Here is a 21,532-nt window from a genome sequence, read left to right as displayed (position 1 = left end):
AGACTGCAATGGTCACATGAAACTTATGAAAGAAAACCTAAGCAAATAAATAGGAAATTAATTAAAATAGATGATAACACATAAAATAAAACATTTTCTAACATATACATGTGTTCTCTATACACTTATGTGCCACAGAAAAGATTTTGCTTTCTAAAAATATAAATACATAATAGCATCTGTCAATATTATAGAAACATCTTTGCTCAGCAAAAAATAAATGATTGAAATATTTTATTTTATATAAGATTCTCCATACTTAATTAAGAGCTATTGCTATAATTCGTGTGTGGATTTTTCCCTGTAGGCCTGAGCATTATGTACTATATGTAACATCCTTGAGTCAAGACAAATTTACAAAAAGAGAAGCAAGGTTTATTTCCACTGAATTGATCAATTTGAAAAGATTGTGAATGATCTAGATACAGGTACTTTTAAAAAAATTTATCTAAATGATAGTTATGAGCAAAATCTGGGTAAGATCAGGAACTGAAAGAGTATGTGGGATGTTTTTCATTTTTCCAGGAATTCACATGGCTAGCTTTTGAAAAAGATATTTCTTACCACCGCCCATCACCTTTAGTATGCTAGTATGTTCAGATTTATAGTATTTACTAACTTTAGTCCATATTAGTTTGCCCAATACTGCCATATCTATAACACATCTACAAATACCCTTTTATAGGACTACCTCTGGCTATCTCCAGTAACATAGTCAGTCATACAGCCAGATTCAGAAAGCAGAGTTTCCCAAATTCACACAGCAAGATTCATAATTTCTTTGTCATTTTGTGAGCTATTATTTTACCTCTCCAGCAATTTCTACATCTAACCTTTGTCTTATATAAAGTTACTTTTGTTTTATTACTCCAACCCCAACCTATAGTTAATAATTCTTTCCATTGACATTCCCTGGTCTAAATTACTATGTGATTTCTTTCTCTTGACTAAATAGTGACTGATATACAATCTAAAGTCATCAATCTTGAAAGCATTATTAAGGCTTTTAATTTTACATTTTCTGATATAATTGCAACCCAAGTCTTATATCTTTTCAGCAAAGATACTTTTAGCTATGGATCAATACTCTGAAGATTAACTACTGCTTTACAACACAAAAGTATTTATTTAATAGACTCTTTTCAAACTCATTCTAAGATATTTCTTTTTCTCTAACTCATTCTAAGGTATTTCTTTTTCTTTTAGATTTTTCAGAGAAGAAAATGTCATCAAACCTAACCACAGAATAGTAAAGAAAGGAAGCATGTGTCTGTCAACATACTGAATGTGTTGGTTTTAGTATGTTTATGAGGTAAGTTATTTCAAAATCAGGTATGATATTGGGAAACATCACATTATTTAATTTGTTACTGAAAGTCACAAGACTTAAACTGTAAGGGTGCCATGGTAGTGATACAAACACTTGGTCTAATAAATGTAAGAGTATCAGACAAATTTGCCTTATATTCATTATGACATTGATTCTCTTTATTTTTTTACATATTGGGGATGTTAGGGAAAAATTTTATTATTACTTTTTCATAAATTTCTACTTAAATATTGTGGTAGAATAGGGAAAACCAGCTTGCATCCTCTTGAACCTGTTTAAATCATAGAACCAACACTAAACATAAACAAAAACAAATCAAATGAAATCTACCTGAAAAAAAAAAAGAGGTGTTCAGGAATCAGAGGTAGAGTCAACAGATCTGTTTGAGTTCAAGGGCAGGCTAATAAACAGTGAGTTCCAGGCTCAAATGGACTATTTACTGAGGCAATTTAAGAAGGGATAAATAACCTCTATTGTGGCACTGATTAACTTCATATATAGAAAATATAGTTATGAAGAATCCTGAGGTCCTCTAGATTTCAAGCTTAATATACTTGGTGGTGTTGAAATCACTAACAGACTCTGATTCAAAACCAAAACTATATAACAGCTGAAGTGGTCCTTTCATCTCTACATGGGCACACATGTACACACAGACATGCACAAATGCACACACACAGATATGCATGAACTCATGCACACCTTCATATATACAACAAATGCACACATACATGTAGATAAACCATTGGACAGATACGTTGGAATTCTTTATCTTGGGGCACAAAAAGAATTAAAAACATTTTCTCCGGTTTCAGTGGTATTACTTTAACACACACACATACACACACACAAATTAATACACACACACACACACACACACACACACACACACACACACACACCAGCCCATGCACAGACATACGTCAAAAACAAAAACAAAAACAAACCAACCAAGCAAGCAAACAAACAAAACAAAAAACTAACTTCAATCCATCCTAAGAATTGCCAAACAAAAACTAAACCACACCAGAAACAAACAAATGTAACCAAAATCTCTCTGATGGAGATGGTTGATGTAAAGGCTGGGGTTGCTGAGCGTACTCTGTGATTGTTGTATATAGAGGAATTTTTATCCAGCAACATGACTGCTCTGAAAATCAGTTACGTCCAAAGGTCTCCTAGGTCTACATGATTGGGCTGGAATACAAATATACCTGATATTACAATATGATCTGCTTGGAATACAGACGAGTCATTTATACACACACACACCTTTAATAAAATACAATGAAATTAGGATTAGGTTATAGAAGGAAGCAACTATGTTTGAAAGTGGCATCAAATTGAGGAGCAGACAACATGATAAGTCAGAGAAAAAAATTGACAGAGTGAGTCAGAGATAGGATACACCCAACTCTCAGTAGAACAATGCAGGAAAGTGAGACTACTTAAGACATATGAGAGAGAGAAAGAGAGAGAGAGAGAGAGAGAGAGAGAGAGAGAGAGAGAGAGAGGCAGAAACAGAAACAAAGACAGAGACAGAAGAAACAAAGAAGTTTTGCCAGGACAGTTTTACAGGTGACAGATGAAGCCAGCGAAGGAGAGGTAGCTAAGATTAGAACAGGAAGCCAGAGATATATTGAGGGAGCACACAAAGAGATGTTTACATCTGTTACCCAATGTGATTAGAGGAAAGCAAAACCTACCAATGTTGCACGAAGCAGAGGATATCTGACAGAGATTTTGTAGAGGACAGGAGACATCTCTCAGAAAGCAACAGAGCAGAAATTCACCTGTGATCATCTCCAGAGGAAGCATTCATGTCTGGTTTATGTGTGGATTCATAAAAATCTAAATGTCCCTTGATAAACACAAGGGGAATAAGATTAGCTGAAATGCATTAGATTATTTAAAAAAGGATAAGAAAAAGAAAAACCCTGCTGAATTAGATCAACCTCTTCATTTTAAAGATGCTTTAATATCAAAACAGAAACCAAGGAAAGTGTTATGCTGTAGAAGAAATTTATCTATATTTTTACAGGTGAGTAAGGTCTGAGTTCTATCAAAATTGATAAAGATTTAATCATAATAAAAGTAGCTTCCACATGAAAGACAAGATTCAAGGAAGGAAGGAGGAGACACAGAAAGACAGAAGTAAACCTATATGTATTAGCATTACACACACACACACACACACACACACACACACACACACACACATATATAATATATATATATATTAGCAGAAAGCTAATCCCCTGTAAATGGGGACAGCTCAACAAACTGACTGACAAAGGAGAGAAAGTTCATCAGACTGGCAGAGTGGATAACCTTGATACTGAAATGGACATTGCTGAAAGACAAATGATAGGAACTGCAGTTATGAAAGATCATTGCAGCAACAAATCTTCATAAGGACATTCAGACTGTCAAGTTTATAGAATTGATAATTGTTATTGTTGTAACAGTTTAAGTGTATACAATTTTTAGCTTAAACAAAAAAGGGTAAGATGTGTTTTAATCAATCAGCATGTCTGCTCTGGCAAAGGATTACATCCAAAAACCTTCAATGTCTTGGTGATCTGTCAGGAATGAAAAACCTTTAATCCTTCTCACTAGAATACAGTCATTCTCTTCGGGCATAAATCCTAAACAATGAAGGACAAGTTAGTTTGTAGAAGGAAGCAACCATGTTTGAAAAGGACACCAAATTGAGGGGCAGAAAAAGTGAAGAATCTGAGAAAGAATTCATAGAATGAGTCATGTACAGGACAAGCCTAACACTCACAAGTACATGCAGAGAAGTGACAACCTAAGAGAGCAGTGCAAAAAGACAGATGTGGTAGTATTCCTGGGACAGTTTTACAGAGATAGGTTACAGGTGAAGAAAGAATGAGCCAGAGAAGGAGAAGGGGCCAGAAGGTTAGAACAGGAGGCCAAAGTTAATTTGAGACCAAGCAGATCAATTCAGTGAGATGCTGGAGAAGCCAATTTGAATCAGTCGGCTTAAAAACCAGTTTGGATCAGAACATCTGAATTGAGCCAGCCAGCCAGAATTCAGAAAGCTAGAAAGGGTGACTATATTCTTCAGAAAGCCTCGGTAATGATAAATACATTTGGTGACTAAAAGTCACTTTTACACAGTTGAATGAAGATAGGAGGAGGCTCAACAGCTGTTAAGGAGTTTTTGTGTGCTGAGGGATTGTATTACTTAGGATTCAATGTAGCAGAGTAGTCTCTGGTAGAGCAGGAAGTTTCTGTTGGAATTGAGGGAAAGGGGAGGGGATTCTATTGAGGAAACCTGGGAAGCCTGTAAGAAGTGTTTAGACCATGTAATTTTAAAAGAAAACTTAAAACTCACAATTGCTCATATTTAAAAAAAATCTTAGTACTTTCTAAAAAATAACTTGTTGTTGTACCTTAAGACTCTTGAAAATAGAAGTCAGTCCTATACAAAAAATTCGCAAAATAGCATACTAATGATGAAAATTAATAAAGTGAATATTAAAACAACAATCATCAAAATAAACAGTTGATTATTTGGAGAAAATAATAAGATTGGTAAAGAAAGCCAAACGGATAATGATATAGGATGAGAAGACACAAAGTACTATAATTAGAGATTGAGAAACTCACTGCAATCAATGAAACAAATTTGGTAATAAAATCTCTCCTTTCGAAGAAGAAAAAAGGACCAAACGTGTCTCCTGCTGAAATTTATAACTCTTTAAGGAAGACATAATTTGTTCCACAAAATAGACAGTGAAATAGTGCTGACATCATTGAATTTTGTAAAGGTATTCATTAAATAATATTAAGCAAAAAAAGATAAAAAGCATTGAAAATGTTAATTCTTTTTAATTAAAGAATGTGAATGAAGAGTTGCTATGACACTATTGACACAAAGCTTAAGTGTCAAAAAATATGGATCACAAACAAATAACAACATATGAATATATACCACCTGAAAGAATTTCTCAGCAAGAGAATAAATGACACAGGGAACATCCAGCCTTGTCCATAGAAAGGAGACAAAGATGGAGAAGAGCATGTTTGCTATTTTCTGTGATAATTTCTACTGACAGATACAAAGTGCTTGTCAAGGAGAAGAGAGAAAACCCTCAACACTTTCAATATATTAAAAATGTCAGAGGATTTCTAGCTGGAGCCCGAACCACACTGATCCTGACCCACAGCTCCCTGCTCCCAAACCCTGTGGGAGGGAGGGCTGAGTGCCCAGACAGGTGGGCAATCCTGAGACTGCAGGGCAGGAGAGACCACCACTTCTGCCCACTTTGCCCACATCCCTGAAAAGGAAACTGTATAGGGCCTCTGAGCACAGGAAGATAGGGGCAGTCAAGCTGCAGGAGCCCTGCAGTCCAGACTGCACCTGGAACTGAATGGACCCAGTCAAACAGCTCCCTGAACCCAAATACTGTGGAAGGGAGAGCTATACTTTCAGAGGGGCAAACTCACTTGGGAAACCAGAGGAGACTACTCTCTGACCACATTTCTGATTCTAGAGGAAAACGCCTAGCACCATCTGGGCCTCCTGCTCACAGGGACCCAAGAAAAGTAGGGCAGGTTCTTCTAGTTCCTACCCTCAGGGACAGCTGAAATTCAGTGGACAGGAATGACTACACGTCTGAAAGTAAAACACTCTGTTCCCATAACTGACTGAAAAAAAAAACAGAAAAGCAGACCTACAGCACTCCTGACACAAAGGCCTATAGGATGGCCAAGCCATTGTCAGAAATAGCAAAACAAGGTAACACCAGAGACAACCTGATGGTGAGAGGCAAGCCCAGGAACCCAAGCAACATAAAGAAAGACTACATGGCATCATCAGAGACTAATTCTTCCACCAAAGAAAACACTGAGCATCCAAACACACCAGAAAAGCAAGATCTAGATTTAAAACCATATTTGATCATGATGATGGGAGACCTTAAGAAAGACATAAAGAACTGCCTTAGAGAAATGCAGGAAAGCACAAGTAAACAACTAGAAGCCCTTAGGAAATGCAAAAGTCCCTGAAAGAATTACAGGAAAACACAATCAAACAGGTGAAGAAATTGAAAATGGAAACAATAAAGAAACACAATAAAGAAAGGACAAAGGGAGACAACCAAAGGGAGGATATAGAAAACCAAAGGAAGAGACAAGGAGCCGTAGATACAAGCATCACCAACAGAATATAAGAGATAGAAGAGAGAATCTCAGGAGCAGAAGATTCCACAGAAATCATCGACACAACTGTCAAACATAATGTAAAAGAGAAATGCAACTGGCCCAAAACATACAGGAAATTCAGGACACAATGAAAAGATAAAACCTAAAGATAATAGGTATAGAAGAGAATGAAGACTCCCAACTCACATGACCAGAAAATATCTTCAAAGAAATAATAGAAGAAAACTTCCCTAACCTAAAGAAAGAGATGCCCATTAACATACAAGAAGCCTACAGAACTCCAAATAGATTGGACCAGAAAAGAAACTCCTCCCGTCACATAATAGTCAAAACACCAAATGCAAAAAACAAAGAAAGAATATTAAATGCAGTAAGGGAAAAATGTCAAGTAACATATAAAGGCAGACCTATCAGAAGTACACCAGAATTCTGACCAGAAACTATAAAAGCCAGCAGATCCTGGACAGATGTCATACAGACCCTAAGAGAACACAGATGGCAGCCCAGGTTACTGTATCCACCAAAACTCTCAATTAACATAGATGGAGAAACCAAGATATTCAGTGACAAAACTGAATTTACACAATATCTTTCTACAAATCCAGTCCTATCAAGGATATTAAATGGTAAACCCCAACACAAGGAGACAAGCTACACCCTAGAAAAAGCAAGAATCTAATCGTTTTGCAACAAAACAAAGACAAGACAAGCACAAAAAACATAATCTCACCTCCAAATACGAAAATAATAGGAAGTAACAATAACTTTTACTTAATATCTCTCAACATCAATGGACTCAATTACCCAATAAAAAGACACAGATTAACAGCGTAGATAAGTAATGAGGACCCAGGATTTTGCTGCCTACAGGAAACACACCTCAGAGACAAAGACAGACAGTACCTCAAAGTAAAAGGCTGGAAAAGAACTTTCTAAGCCAATGGTCTGATGAAGCAAGCTGGAGTAGCCATTCTAATATTGAATAAAATCAATTTTCAACCAAAAGTCAAAAAAGATAAGGAAGGATACTTCATATTTCTCAAAGGAAAAATCCACCAAGATGAACTATCAATCCAAATATCTACGCTCCAAATACAAGGGCACCTACATACATAAAAGAAACTTTACTAAAGCTCAAAGCACACTTTGTACCTCACACAATAATAGTAGGAGATTTCAACACCCCACTCTCATCAATAGACAGATCATGGAAGCAGAAACTAAACAGAGACATAGAAAGACTTACAGAAGTTATGAACCAAATTGACTTAACTGATATTTATAGAATATTCTATCCTAAAACAAAAGGATATACCTTCTTCTCACAACCTCATGGTACTTTCCCCAAAATTGACAATATAATTGGGCACAAAACAAGGCTTAACAGATAAAGAAAGATAGAAATAATCCCATGCATCTTATCAGACCACCACAGGCCAAAGCTGGTCTTCAATAACAATAAGGAAACATCACCCACATATACATGTAAGTTGAATAATAGTCTACTCAATGATAACCTGATCAAGGATGAAATAAAGAAAGAAATTAAAGACTTCTTAGAATTTAATGAAAATAAAGGTATAATATACCCAAACTTATGCGACACAATTAAAACTGTGCTAAGAGGAAAAAATCATAGCTCTGAATGCCTTCAGAAAGAAAGAGGAGAGAGCATATATCAGCAGCTTGACAACACACCTAAAAGCTCTAGAACAAAAAGAAACAAATACACCCAGGAGGAGAAGAAGGCAGGAAATAATCAAACTTGAAGCTGAAATCAAACAAGGAGAAACAAAAAGGACTATACAAAGAATCAACAGAACCAAAAGCTGGTTCTTTGAAAAAATCAACAAGACAGATAAACCATAACACAGACTAACAGAGGACACAGAGTGTGTCCACATTAACAAAATCAGAAATGAAAAGGGAGACATAACAACAGAATCAGAGGAAATTCAAAAAATCTTCTAATGCTACTACAAAAGCCTATATTCAACAAAACTTGAAAACATAGATGAAATGGACAATTTCCTACACAGATACCAGGTTCCAAAGTTAAATTAGGAACAGATAAACCATTTAAACAACTCCATAACTACTAAAGAAATAGAAGCAGTCATTATAAGTCTCCCAACCAAAAAGAGCCCAGGTCCAGTTGGGTTCAGTGCAGAATTCTATCAGACCTTCATAGAAGACCTCATACTAAAACTATCCAAACTGTTCCACAAAATAGAAATAGATGGAGCACTACTGAATTCCTTCTATGAAGCCACAATTACTCTTATAAGTAAACTACACAAAGACCCAACAAAGAAAGAGATTTTCAGACCAATTCCCCTTATAAATATCGATGAAAAATACTAAATAAATTTCTCGCAAACTAAATCCAAGAACACATCAAAACAGTCATCTATCATGATCAAGTAGGTTTCATCCCAGGTATGCATGGATGGTTTAATAAATGGAATAACATCAAAATAATCCACTATATAAACAAACTGAAAGAACAAAACCACATGATCATTTCATTAGATGCTAAGAAAGCATTTGACAAAATTCAACAGCCCTTCATGATAAAAGTCCTGGAAAGAACAGGAATTCAAGGCCCATACCTAAACAGAGTAAAAGCCATATACAGCAAACCAGTAGGTAACATTAAACTAAATGGAGAGAACCTTGAAGCAATCCCACTAAAATCAGGGACAAGACAAGGCTGCTACTCTCTCCGTACTTATTCAATATAGTTCTCGAAGTCCAACCAGAGCAATCAGACAACAAAAGGAGATCAAAGGGATACAGATTGGAAAGGAAGAATTCAAAATCTCACTATTTGGAGATGATGTGATAGTACATTTAAGTGATCCCAAAAGTTCTACCAGAGAACTACTAATGCTGATAAACACCTTCAAGCAAACTGGCTCTGTAAAAAATTAACTCAAATACATCAGTAGCCTTCCTCTACACAAAAGAGAAAGAAGCTGAGAAAGAAATTAGGGAAATGACACCTTCATATTAGTTCCAAATAAAATAATATACGTTGGTGTGACTTTAACCAACAAGTGAAAGATCTATATGATAAGAACTTCATGCCTCTGAAGAAAGAAATAGAAGATCTCAGAAAATGGGAAGATCTCCCATGCTCATAGATTCGCAATATTTATATAGTAAAAATGGCCATTTTACCAAAAGCAATCTACAGATTTAATGCAATCCCCATCAAAATTCCAATCCAATTCTCCAGAAAGTTAGACAGAACAATTTGCAAATTCATCTGGAATAACAAAAAACCCAGGATAGCTAAAACTATTCAATACAATAAAAGGACTTCTGGGGGAATCACTATCCCTGAACTCAAGCAGTATTACAGAGCAACAGTGATAAAAACTGTACAGTATTGGTACAGACACAGGCAGATAGACCAGTGGAATACAATTGAATACCCAGAAATGAACCCACACACCTATAGTCACTTGACTTTTGACAAAGGAGACAAAAATCTTCCAATGGAAAAAAGATAGCATTTTCAGCAAATGGTGCTGGTTCAACTGGAGGTCAGCATGTAGAAGAATGCAGATCGATCCATTCTTATCACCCTGTACAAAGTTTAAGTCCAAGTGGATCAAGGACCTCCACATCAAACCAGACACACTCAAACTAATAGAAGAAAAGGTGGGGAAGTATCTTGAACACATGGGCACTGGAGAAAATTTCCTGAACAAAACACCAATGCCTTATGCTTTAAGATCAATAATCAACAAATGGGATCTCATAAAACTACAAAGCTTCTGTAAGGCAAAGGACACTGTTGTTAGGATAAAATGGCAACCAACAGATTGTGAAAAGATCTTTACCAATCCTATAATTGATAGAGGGCTTATATCCAAAATATACAAAGACCTCAAGAAGTTAGACTGCAGGGAGACAAATAACCCTATTTAAAATGGGGTTCAGAGCTAAACACAGAATTCACAGCTGAGGAATCTCGAATGGCTGAGAAGCACGTAAAGAAATCTTTAACATCTTTAGTTAAGGAAATGCAAATCAAAACAACCCTGAGATTCCACCTCACACCAATCTGAATAGATAAGATAAAAAACTCAGGTGACAGCAGATGCTGGCGAGGATGTGGAGAAAGAGGAACACTCCTCCATTCTTGGTGGGATTGCAGACTGGTACAAGCATTCTGGAAATCAGTCTGGAGTTTCCTCAGAAAGTTGGACATTGCACTATCTGAGGACCCAGCTATACCTCTCTTGGGAATATACCCAAAAGATGCTCCAACATATAGCAAAGACACATGCTCCACGATGTTCATAGCAGCCTTATTTATAATAGCCAGAAGCTGGAAAAACCCAGATGCCCTTCAACAGAGGAATGGATACAGAAAATGTGGTACATCTACACAATGGAATATTACTCAGCTATCAAAACAATCTCTTTATGAAATTCATAGACAAATGGAGGGAACTGGAAAATCTCATCCTGAGTGAGGTAACCCAATCACAGAAAAATGCACATGGTGTGCACTCATTGATAAATGGCTATTAGCCCAAATGCTTGAATTACCCTAGATGCACAGAACAAATGAAACTCAAGAAGGATGACAAATGCTGCTGCTTCACTCCTTCTCTAAAAGGGGAATACGAATACCCTTAGGAGGGAATAGAGAGGCAAAGTTTAGAACAGAGGCAGAAGGAACACCCATTCAGAGCGTGTCCCACATGTGGCCCATATATATACAGCCACTAAACTAGATAAGATGGGTGAAGCAAAGAAGTTCAGGCTGACAGGAACTGGATGTAGATCTCTCTTGATAGGCAAATACATAGACGAATGCCAGCAGCAAACCACTGAACTGAGAACGGGACCCCCATTGAAGGAATCAGAGAAAGGTCTGAAAGAACTTGAAGGGGTTTGAGACTGAATATGCACAACAATGCCAACCAACCAGAGCTTCCAGGGACTAAGCCAGTATCCAAGGACTATACATTGACTAACCTTGGGCTCCAACTGCATAGGTAGCAATGAATAGCCTAGTAAGAGCACCAATAGAAAGGGAAGCCCCTGGTCCCGCCAAGGCTGCACCCCCAGTGAACAGGATTCTCAGAGGGAGGTTGCTAATGGGGGGAGGATGGGGAGGGACCACCCATACTGAAGGGGAGGTAGAGGGGTTACTGGGATTGTGGCCTGGAAACCGGGAAAGGGATTCCCATTCATTGTAATGTAAATAGGAAATACCCAATTTAATAAATTTGGGGAAAAAAGTCAGAGATGGTATTTAAATGAAATGATCTATTTATTTCTTAATGTCTTTGAACATTTGAATTTACAGTATACAAGTCTAAAGAAACTAAAAATCCAGATTTCACTTTTTGAATAATTTGCAATTTTTGTATATGACAATATAGAGACAATTATATTTTTTATTGAGGAACAAATGTGTTTATGTCAATTTTATAAGATATTTTAATGTTTTCTGGAATGTAATCTATCAAAGAGAGCCAAGTATCAAAAATCCTCTCTGTAATTCACTTATTTCTTTTCCCATTTTGAAACTGATGGTATGTTTCAATCAATATGAGAGGCAAAAGATCGTTTGTATTTTGTTTGAAATACAACCATCCTGAAAATAGAGTAACCCTGGAATCAAGATAGTCTTCTGTTTAGACATAGCTGCATCATATTTTGCCTAGTCCTGTATATTCATGGAATGGAATTCACCTTATGTCCCTTCTTCAGGCAAATGTCTTCTATTTCATGGTTAATCCTCCTTGATAATCAGACAACAAGAATACGGGATCAAGTAGGTATCAATATCCTCAATAAAAAATTGTAAACACAGTAACTGCAAGATTTTACATAAGGCTCAGGGTATGAACTATAAAAATATAATTTTAAAAATAAGTAAATAGGATTTCTCAAAGTGCAAAATATAAGAATACAATTTGAATTACCTAAGAAGATTCACATAACTAAAAGGAAAGAGGCAGATTGTCAGAATGATACAAAGGCAGGTAGATTACTGAGTTCAAAGTCATCCTGGGACAAAGCCAATTTAGGCCCAGGCATAGTAAATGCAGTGATCACAGAGTTGGACTCTAGCTAGATCTTTGTCTGTGCTTACAGGGTCAGGCAAATCTCTGAAATCATTTACAATGGTAAAAATATAATGAATGTACTCGTGTTTTCATAAGAGTCAAGAGGCTTAGGTCATGGAATGCTGATTTCTGGAATAATTAGGAAGAAACCTGGACTAAAGGACTGAACTGATATGTAAAAAATGACTGGGCTTTGGTCTGTGAGCGCTGAGCTATCTGGAGATCTCCAGAGTAAGTTGTTTTAAGAATAACACAAGCTGTCAGCCTGTACCCAGGATTTGACTTCGAGCTGTGTTTTTCACTGTGAATGAGGATCCCTTCTTTAGCCAAGCCAAAGCAGGTAGGTCCTTGAGAATAGTTAAATTTAGTAGTGCATAAATATTAAATTTGAATTAATTAGATATATGTTTTAGGAAGAGGAATATATAAATGAACATAATTAAAAATAGGAGTACCTGTGTAGTTTTTTGCATTAACTGTGTAATAGTGGAGATGTAAAAACACAAACCGAATTTAACTTGCTAGAAGTCTATCATTGTAGGAGTGGGCTTCACCAATCTACTTCTGTTTGCCTTCAAACAAGATGTAGATCCTCCAGCACCATTCCTATTTGGACACTACCATGTTCCTGCCTTGATTATAATGGACTGAACCTCTGAAACTGTAAGCCAGTCCCTATTAAAGGTCCTTTATCAAAGTTGTCTTAGACTTGGTATCTCTTTATAGTAATAAAATCCAAACTAAGACAGGCTGCTAAGAATGCCCAGAGAGAAACTCTGAATGCTTTTAACTCTTAACTGTACATATATATATACAAACATACATACATTTGTCACACCCACCTCGGCTGGCAAGGAAGACACAACATGGTCGGATTCTTCTCAACAGCCTTTACTGCAGGACCACTTCATTGTTGACATGGGGACCATGAGCGGCAAAGTCTCTTGCCTTATATACAGAACAGTATGCTAATATTCTTTCAGGGATTGCCTGGGCACGAGTCACCTCACTATCACCCCACTGTCATCCCAGCTACTTGTCCTCCAGAGATTGATGCGGTATGAACCACCCCATTTGCATAGTACCACCCCAGCCAGACTGACGCCAGGAGCAAAATCCACGCATGCGCAGTACTACTGTTCACCACAGGAGGGCACCAGATCACCTCATTACCATAAGGCTGCCCTAGCAAGGGGACAAGCCTGAGCATGCGCGGTAAGTTGTCTACATCCAGATGGGGCTGGATGTCGGCACCATCTTAGTTTTGCCAAGCAGCTCCCTACATACATTGGGTAATTAATTCCTGCTGGCAGCAACAAGGAATTAAGGAAAAGATTAAGTGTTAAGAGTTCCTTTCTCTTTTGCCCATGAGCCTCTTACTGGCCAGAAGCAAGGCTTGGAATTGTTAATTTTTTGGTGAACCAGAGACCAAGGAGAAATTAAATCTTTTATACAAGCAACCTGCACAGACTCACATATCCTCATACCTAGGCATTCTTGCTTGGCCCCACCACCTGTCTCATCTAATATACAAGTCTCCATGTATATTTACATATAGAGCTATACATGTATATATCTACAAACACACACGTGTATGCATTTGGAAGGATGAATGGAGTAGAGACCACTAAACTGACACTTCAACTTTTCTCCTGTTTTTTGTTTTTTGTTTTTTGTTTAAGACATAAAGACTGTAGGTCTTAGGAAATTTGCCTCTTACATAAAATGTTACACAGAAGGGAAATCACAGAAGAATGTTGATATTAAGCTCAAAGCAGTGAGTGTTTCATTTTACATGCTTATTATAAGTTCCAAGTACTATTCTCACGTGGCCTCACTTTATTATAGTGCACACCTGTGGCTTAACCCTTGAATGAATATTTTTCTTTGATGACAATTTGTCCCAAACCTAATTCTTTTTTGCGTGTGTAATTGTGAAAGCTCTTTATAATTTTTATTTTGTTGAACTCTAATTACCATTCTATGAAGAATAGACACATTCTATACTTGATTCTAACTTTATTTATATTTCTGACAAAACAGTTAAAGCTATTTCTTAAAATTTTCTTCTTAAACTTATTATATTCAAATTAGGAGTTCTATAAAATCATTAATTCATCTGAAGAGATTTAACTTGTGAAAGTTCACCTTTGTGTTGTTCTGCAGAAAATCTGCTCAATAGTGTGGGCTAATCCCTAGGAATTAGTGATAGGAAAAGGCATATCAGCTGTAAGACGCAATCATGAGGTGAAATTTCTGAAGGCCTTGCTGTTCAGACTTTACTCATCACAGTCATGGGGAAAAAATGATGGACCATCTCCAGGAAAGTAGTCTACATGCTTTTAGTCTATCCTAATTGACCATTAACACAAAACCATATTTACCCCAAAATGAAATGAATATACAACTTTTTATTTCTGAACTCTGTTGACCACAATGTTCAGAGATAAACATCTACTATTTTTTTTCTACCTTGAAGAAATTATGCTTTGTAAAGTCCTTTAAAGTGATTCAAGAGAACAATTGTTTCAGGGATTAAAGGGAGTGTAAATATCATTTGTTTTGGTTTTAAAATGATAAAAGTATAAAGAGATTAATACATTAATAAATAATGGATGTGATGCACTTCACACTGGTGATCTCATCACTTTGGACACTGGCCACAAAGATCACAAGTACAAGGACAGTCTAGGCTATAATAATAGCAATTTCCAGGGTCATGGAGTTATTTAAAATTTTACACATGAAATGTAAAAAAAAGGCCGACAGGAACCGGATGTAGATTTCTCCTGGGAGACACAACCAGAATACAGCAAATACATAGGTGAATGCCAGCAGCAATCCACTGAACTGACAACGGGACCACCGTTTAAGGAATCAGAGAAAGGACTGGAAGAGCTTGAAGGGGCTCAAGACCCCATATGAACAACAATGCCAACCAACCAGAGCTTCCAGGGACTAAGACACTACCCAAAGACTATACATGGACTGACCCAGGGCTCCAACTGCATAGGTAGCAATGAATAGCCTAGTAAGAGCACCAGTGGAAGGGGAAGCCAAGACTTAAGCACCAGTGAATGTGATTGTTGGGGGGAGGGTGGTAATGGGGAGAGGATGGGGAGGGGAAGCCCATAGAGAAGAGGAGGGGGAGGGGCTAGGGGGATGTTGGCCTGGAAACCGGGAAGGGGAATAACAATCGAAATGTAAATAAGAAATACTCAAGTTAATAAAGATAAAAAACAAACAAACAAAACAAACTACACTTAAATGCTAAATCGCATTTTAAAAGATCCATGGAAATTTAGCACTTACTCTGCATCTGCATTCAAACAAGGTACACATTAAAATGTGCACAAGAAGATAGGGCATATTGCCAAGGTTAAGGAAAAGACAAAGTTCTTATGAAGATGTTATGTTATTTTTCTTCAGGGAATTCAAACAAATGCCTCTGGAAAAGCAACCAGTGCTGTTAGCATCTGAACCATCTATCCAGCCTTTACAAACTCTTATTTTAATTGTACAATGTTTGATGTAAATTTAACTTTTGATTCACACATACATACCTCACTCACATTTATATATATATATGTATATATATATATGATACACACACATACAGACACACTAAACACACACATACACACACAAATACACACACATATACAAACACGCATGCACATACATACATACACACACACACACACATACACACGGTCAAGTTTTTAAGCATATTTAACGGTTGTGAGATGTTTGGACAAGCAAGAACAGTAAGAGACAATCTATACCCGCTCTTTCAGTGTCCTCATTTTGCTCAAAAAATATCAAATCTGTGTGTAACAATTAAGGCATCAAGGTATATGTGTTTTTCTACATCATATGAGGTTCTTTTTTTTTTTAATGCTTAAAAGAATATCTGAACTATCACAGTGACTGAACGGAAAACACTGCCATTGACAGTTTTGAAGTGATTTTTTTTTTTACAGTGCCCATTCCAGTGTTTTTTAAATCTTACTTAAACTACAAAGTAACATGATGGATTTGATTTATACTTCCCAGATGAATACTAAATTTCTTTTTATATGGATCACAATATTTTAATAAGAAAACCATTACAGTGTTAAGGAGAAATTTGAGCATGACTGTCTTTATGTTCATAAGAGGCAGCCATATTTTAGATTTTATTTATAGGTGCAGCATTTAAGGCACTCTAATATTTCTTTTGACACTGAATGTTCTTTGACTAAGACACAAAGGTGAGCTGGTTCTTACATTCTCATCACGGAAAAGATCACAAGTTTGCCGCTCATTTTTTTTGTAAATGGTTATTTGTTTTTCTGGTTTTTTTTATTTTAAATTAAAGAAATATTGGTTGTGTTGCATCTCGGGTAATTCGAGCCTTTTGGCTAATATTCACTTATCAGTGAGTACATACCATGTGTGTTTTTCTGTGATTGGATTACCTCACTCAGGAGGATATTTTCTAGTTCACTCCATTTGGCTATGAATTCCATGAAGTCATTGTTTTTGATAGCTGAGTAATATTCCATTGTGTAGATGTCCCACATTTTCTATATCCATTCCTCTGTTGAAGGGTTATTTACAGCTTCTGGCTATTATAAATAAGGCTGCTATGAACATAGTGGAGCATGTGTCTTTTTTATATGTTGGGGCATCTTTTGGGTATATGCCTAAGAGAGGGATAGCTGGGTCCTCAGGTAGTTCAATGTCCAATTTTCTGAGGAACCTCCAGACTGATTTCCAGAATGGTTGTACCAGTTTGCAATCCCACCAAAAATGGAGGAGTGTTCCTCTTTCTCCACATCCTCGCCAACATCTGCTGTCACCTGAGTTTTTGATCATAGCCATTTTGACTGGTGTGAGGTGAAATCTCAGGGCTGTTTTGATTTGCATTTCCATGATGGCTAAGGATGTTGAACATTTCTTTAGGTGCCTTTTGGCCATTTGATAATCCTCTGCTGACATGGTTTTTTTATCTCTGCACCTCATTTTTTAATAGGGTTATTTGGCTCTCTGGAGTCTACCTTCTTGAGTTCTTTGTATATTTTGGATGTTAGCCCTCTATCAGATGTAGGATTGTAAAGATCTTTTCTCAATCTGTTGGTTGCCATTTTGTCCTAATGACAGTGTCTTTTGCTTTACAAAAGCTTTGCAGTTTTATGAGGTCCCATTTGTCAATTCTTGATCTTAGAGCATGAGCCATTGGTGTTTTGTTCAGGAAATTTTCTCTAGTGCCCATGTATTTGAGATGCTTCCCCACTTTTTCTTCTATTAGTTTGAGTGTATCTGGTTTGATGTGTAGGTCCTTTATCCACTTGGACTTAATCATTCAACAGGGTGATAAAGAATGGATCAGTTTGAATTCTTCTACATGGTGACCTCAGTTGAACCAGCATCATTTGGCGAAAATGCTATATTTTTGCTACTGGATGGTTTTAGCTCCTTTGTCAAAGATCAAGTGACCATAGGTGTGTGGGTTCATTTCTGGGTCCTCAATTCTATTCCACTGGTCTACCTGCCTGTCTCTGTACCAATACCATGCATTTTTTATCACTATTGCTCTGTAATACTGCTTGAGGTCAGGGATGGTGATTCCTCCAGAAGTTCTTTTATTGTTGAGGATAGTTTTCTATATCCTTGGTTTTTTTTTTTTGTTGTTTCAGATGAATTTGTACATTGTTCATTCTAACTCTATGAAGAATTGAGTTGCAATTTTCATGGGGATTGCACTGAATCTTTAGATTGCTTTTGGCAGAATGGTCATTTTTACCATATTAATCCTGTCAATCCATGGGCATGTGAGGTCTTTGCATCTTCTGAGGGCTTCTTAAATTTCTTTCTTTAGAGACTTGCAGTTCTTGTCATACAAATCTTTTCCTTGCTTGATTAAAGTCATACTGAGGTATTTTATATTATTTGGGACTAATGTGAAGGGTGTCATTTCCTAAATTCTTTCTCATCCTGTTCATCCTTTGGGTATAGGAAGGCTACTTTTATTAGTTTGAGTTAATTTTATACCCCGCTACTTTGCTGAAGTCATTTATCAGGCTTAGTAGTTCTCTGGTGGAATTTTTGGGGTTACTTAAGAATACTATCATATCATCTGGGAATAGTGATATTTTAACTTCTTCCTTTTTAATTTTGTATTTGTTTGGCCTCCTTTTGTTGTCTGATTGCTTTGGCTAGGTCTACTGGAAGTATATTGAATAAGTAGGGAGAGAGTTGCCAGCCTTGTTTAGTGATTTCAGTGAGATTGCTTCAAATTTCTCTCCATTTAGTTTAATGTTAGCTACTGGTTTGCTGTGTATTGCTTTTACTATATTTAAGTATGTGCCTTGAATTCCTGATCTTTAAAGGACTTTTATTATGAAGGGGTGTTGAATTCTGTCAAATGTTTTCTCAGCATCTAATGAAATGATCAGGTGATTTTTTTTCCTATGAGTTTGCTTAAATAGTGGATTGTGTTGATGGATTTCCCTGTATTGAACCGTCCCTGCATACATGTGAAAAGGCTACTTGATCATGATGGATGATTGTTTTGATGTATTCTTGGATTTGGTTTGCAAGAATTTTATTGAGTATTTTTGTGTCAATATTCATAAGGGAAATTGGTCTGAAGTTCTCTTTCTTTGTTGGGTCTTTGTGTGGTTTGGGTATAAGAGTAATTGTGGCTTCATAGAAGGAATTTGGAAGTGTTCTGTCTGTTTCTATTTTGTGGAATAGTTTGGACAGTACTGGTATGAGGAATTCTATGCAGGTCTGATATAATTCTGAACTAAACCCATTTTGTCCTGAGTTCTTTTTGGTTGGGAGACTTTTAATAACTGTGTATATTTCATTAGGAGTTATGGGGTTGTTTAGATGGCTTATCTATTCCTATTTAACTTTGGTACCTGTTATTTGTCTTGAGAATTTTCCATTTCCTCCAGTTTATCCAGTTTTGCTGAATATAGGCATTTTTAGTAGGACCTGATGATTTTTTAAATTTCCTCAGATTCTATTGTTATGTCTCCCTTTTCATTTCTGATTTTGTTAAATGGGATACACACTCTCTGTCTTCTGGTTAGTCCACCTAAGGGTTCATCTATCTTGTGATTTTCTCAAAGAACAAACTCCTGGTTTTGTATAGTACTTTTGTTAGCCCAGTCAACTATGTCCAGGAGATCTCTCATTTAACAAAGATGGAGAAAACAAGATATTCCATGAAAAAGTCAAATTTACACAATATTTTTCTACAAACCCATTCCTGCAAAGGATAAAAGATAGAGAACTCCAAAACAAGGAGGGAAACTGCACCCTTGGAATATCAAGAGAATAATCTGCTTGCAATGAAACCAAAAGAAGAGAGACAAAGAAACATAAATCAACCTCAAACAATGAAAATAATAGGAAGCAACAATCAACATTCTTAATATCTCTTAACATCTATGGACTTAATTACCCAATAAAAGACATAGACTAAGAGACTGATATGTAAAGAGGTCCCAGCATTTTGCTGCATATAAGAGACAAACCTCAGTTAAAAAAAAAAACACAGACACTATCATAGAATAAATGGATGGAAAGCAAGTTTCCAAGCAAATGGTCCAAAGAAACAAGCTGGTGTAGCCAATCTAATATAGAAAAAAAAATCTACTTTAAGCCAAAAGTCATCAAAAAGATAAGGAAGATCACTTCATTTTCATCAAAGGTAAATTGCACCAAGATGAACTCTCAATCCTAAATATCTATGTTCCAAATGCAAGGGCACCTAAGGTCAAAAAGAAAACTTACTAAAGCTCAAATCACACATTGCACCTCACACAATAATAGTAGCAGATTTCAACATCCAACCCTCATCAATGGACAGGTCATGGAAAAAGAAATTAAACAGAGACATAGAGAAACTAACAGAAGTTATGAACCAAATGGAATTAAGAGATTTTTTAATTGGATATTTTTTTATTTACATTAAAGTGTTATTCCCTTTCCCTGTTTCTAAGACATAAGCTCACATTCCATGGCCTTCTCCTTCCCCCTTTTAAGAAGGAGTGATGCTTCTGCACTTTGGTCATTCTTCTTCTTGAGCTTCATGTGCTCTGTGGATTATATCATGGGTAATCCAAGCTTTTGGACTAATAATCCACTTATCAGTCAGTGCATACCATGTGTGCTTTTCTGTGACTGGGTTACCTCACTCAGGATATTTTCTAGTTCCATCCATTTGCCTATGAATTTCATGAAGTCATCGTTTTTGATAACTGAATATACTCCATTGTGTAGATGTACCACATTTTCTGTACCCATTCCTCTGTTGGACGACATCTGGATTTTTCCAGCTTCTGGCTATTATAATTAAGGCTGCTATGAACATAGTGGAGCATGTGCCTTTGTTGTAAGTTGGAGCATCTTTTGGATACATGCCCAGGAGAGGTATAGCTGGGTCCTCAAATAGTGCAGTGTCCAATTTTCTGAGGAACTCCAGACAGGTTCCTAAGTGGTTGTACCAGTTTGCAATCCTATCAACAATGGAGGAGTGAACATTCTTTCTCTACATCCTCCACAGCATCTGTTGACACCTGAGTTTTTGATCTTAGCCCTTCTGACTGGTGTGAGGTGGAATCTGAGGGTTGGTTCAATTTTCATTTCCCTGACGTCTAAGGATATTGAACATTTTTTAGGTACCTCTCAGCCAATATTTCTCAGCTGAAAATACCTTGTTCAGCTCAGTACCCCATTTTTAATAGGGTTATTTGGCTCTCTGGAGTCTAACTTCTTGAGTTTTTTAATGCTTTGGATATTAGCCCTATATCAGATGTAGGGTTTATAAAGTTGTTTTCCCAATCTGTTGGTTGCTGTTTTGTCCTAATGACAGTGTCCTTTGCCTGACAGAAGCTTTGCAGTTTAGTGTGGT

The 21,532-nt window shown here is 36.6% G+C and overlaps 1 long non-coding RNA gene across 1 annotated transcript in view; it reads right to left on the bottom strand.

The window, feature by feature from the left end:
- The window catches only part of LOC147996496 (uncharacterized), a 44,777-nt gene extending 31,229 nt beyond the window's left edge, over positions 1-13,548 (bottom strand). Inside the window, exon 1 of the long non-coding RNA XR_015672444.1 lies at positions 13,464-13,548. This is a non-coding gene — a long non-coding RNA (uncharacterized LOC147996496). The remainder of the gene's footprint in view (positions 1-13,463) is intronic.
- Between the last annotated feature and the right edge of the window lie 7,984 nt (positions 13,549-21,532).

Source organism: Rattus norvegicus, chromosome 2, assembly GCF_021556685.1.
Source record: "Rattus norvegicus strain SHRSP/BbbUtx chromosome 2, alternate assembly SHRSP_T2T, whole genome shotgun sequence".
Taxonomy (NCBI): domain Eukaryota; kingdom Metazoa; phylum Chordata; class Mammalia; order Rodentia; family Muridae; genus Rattus; species Rattus norvegicus.
The sequence above is the reverse complement of the archived record's forward strand: the minus strand, read 5'-3'. Positions and strand labels throughout refer to the sequence as shown.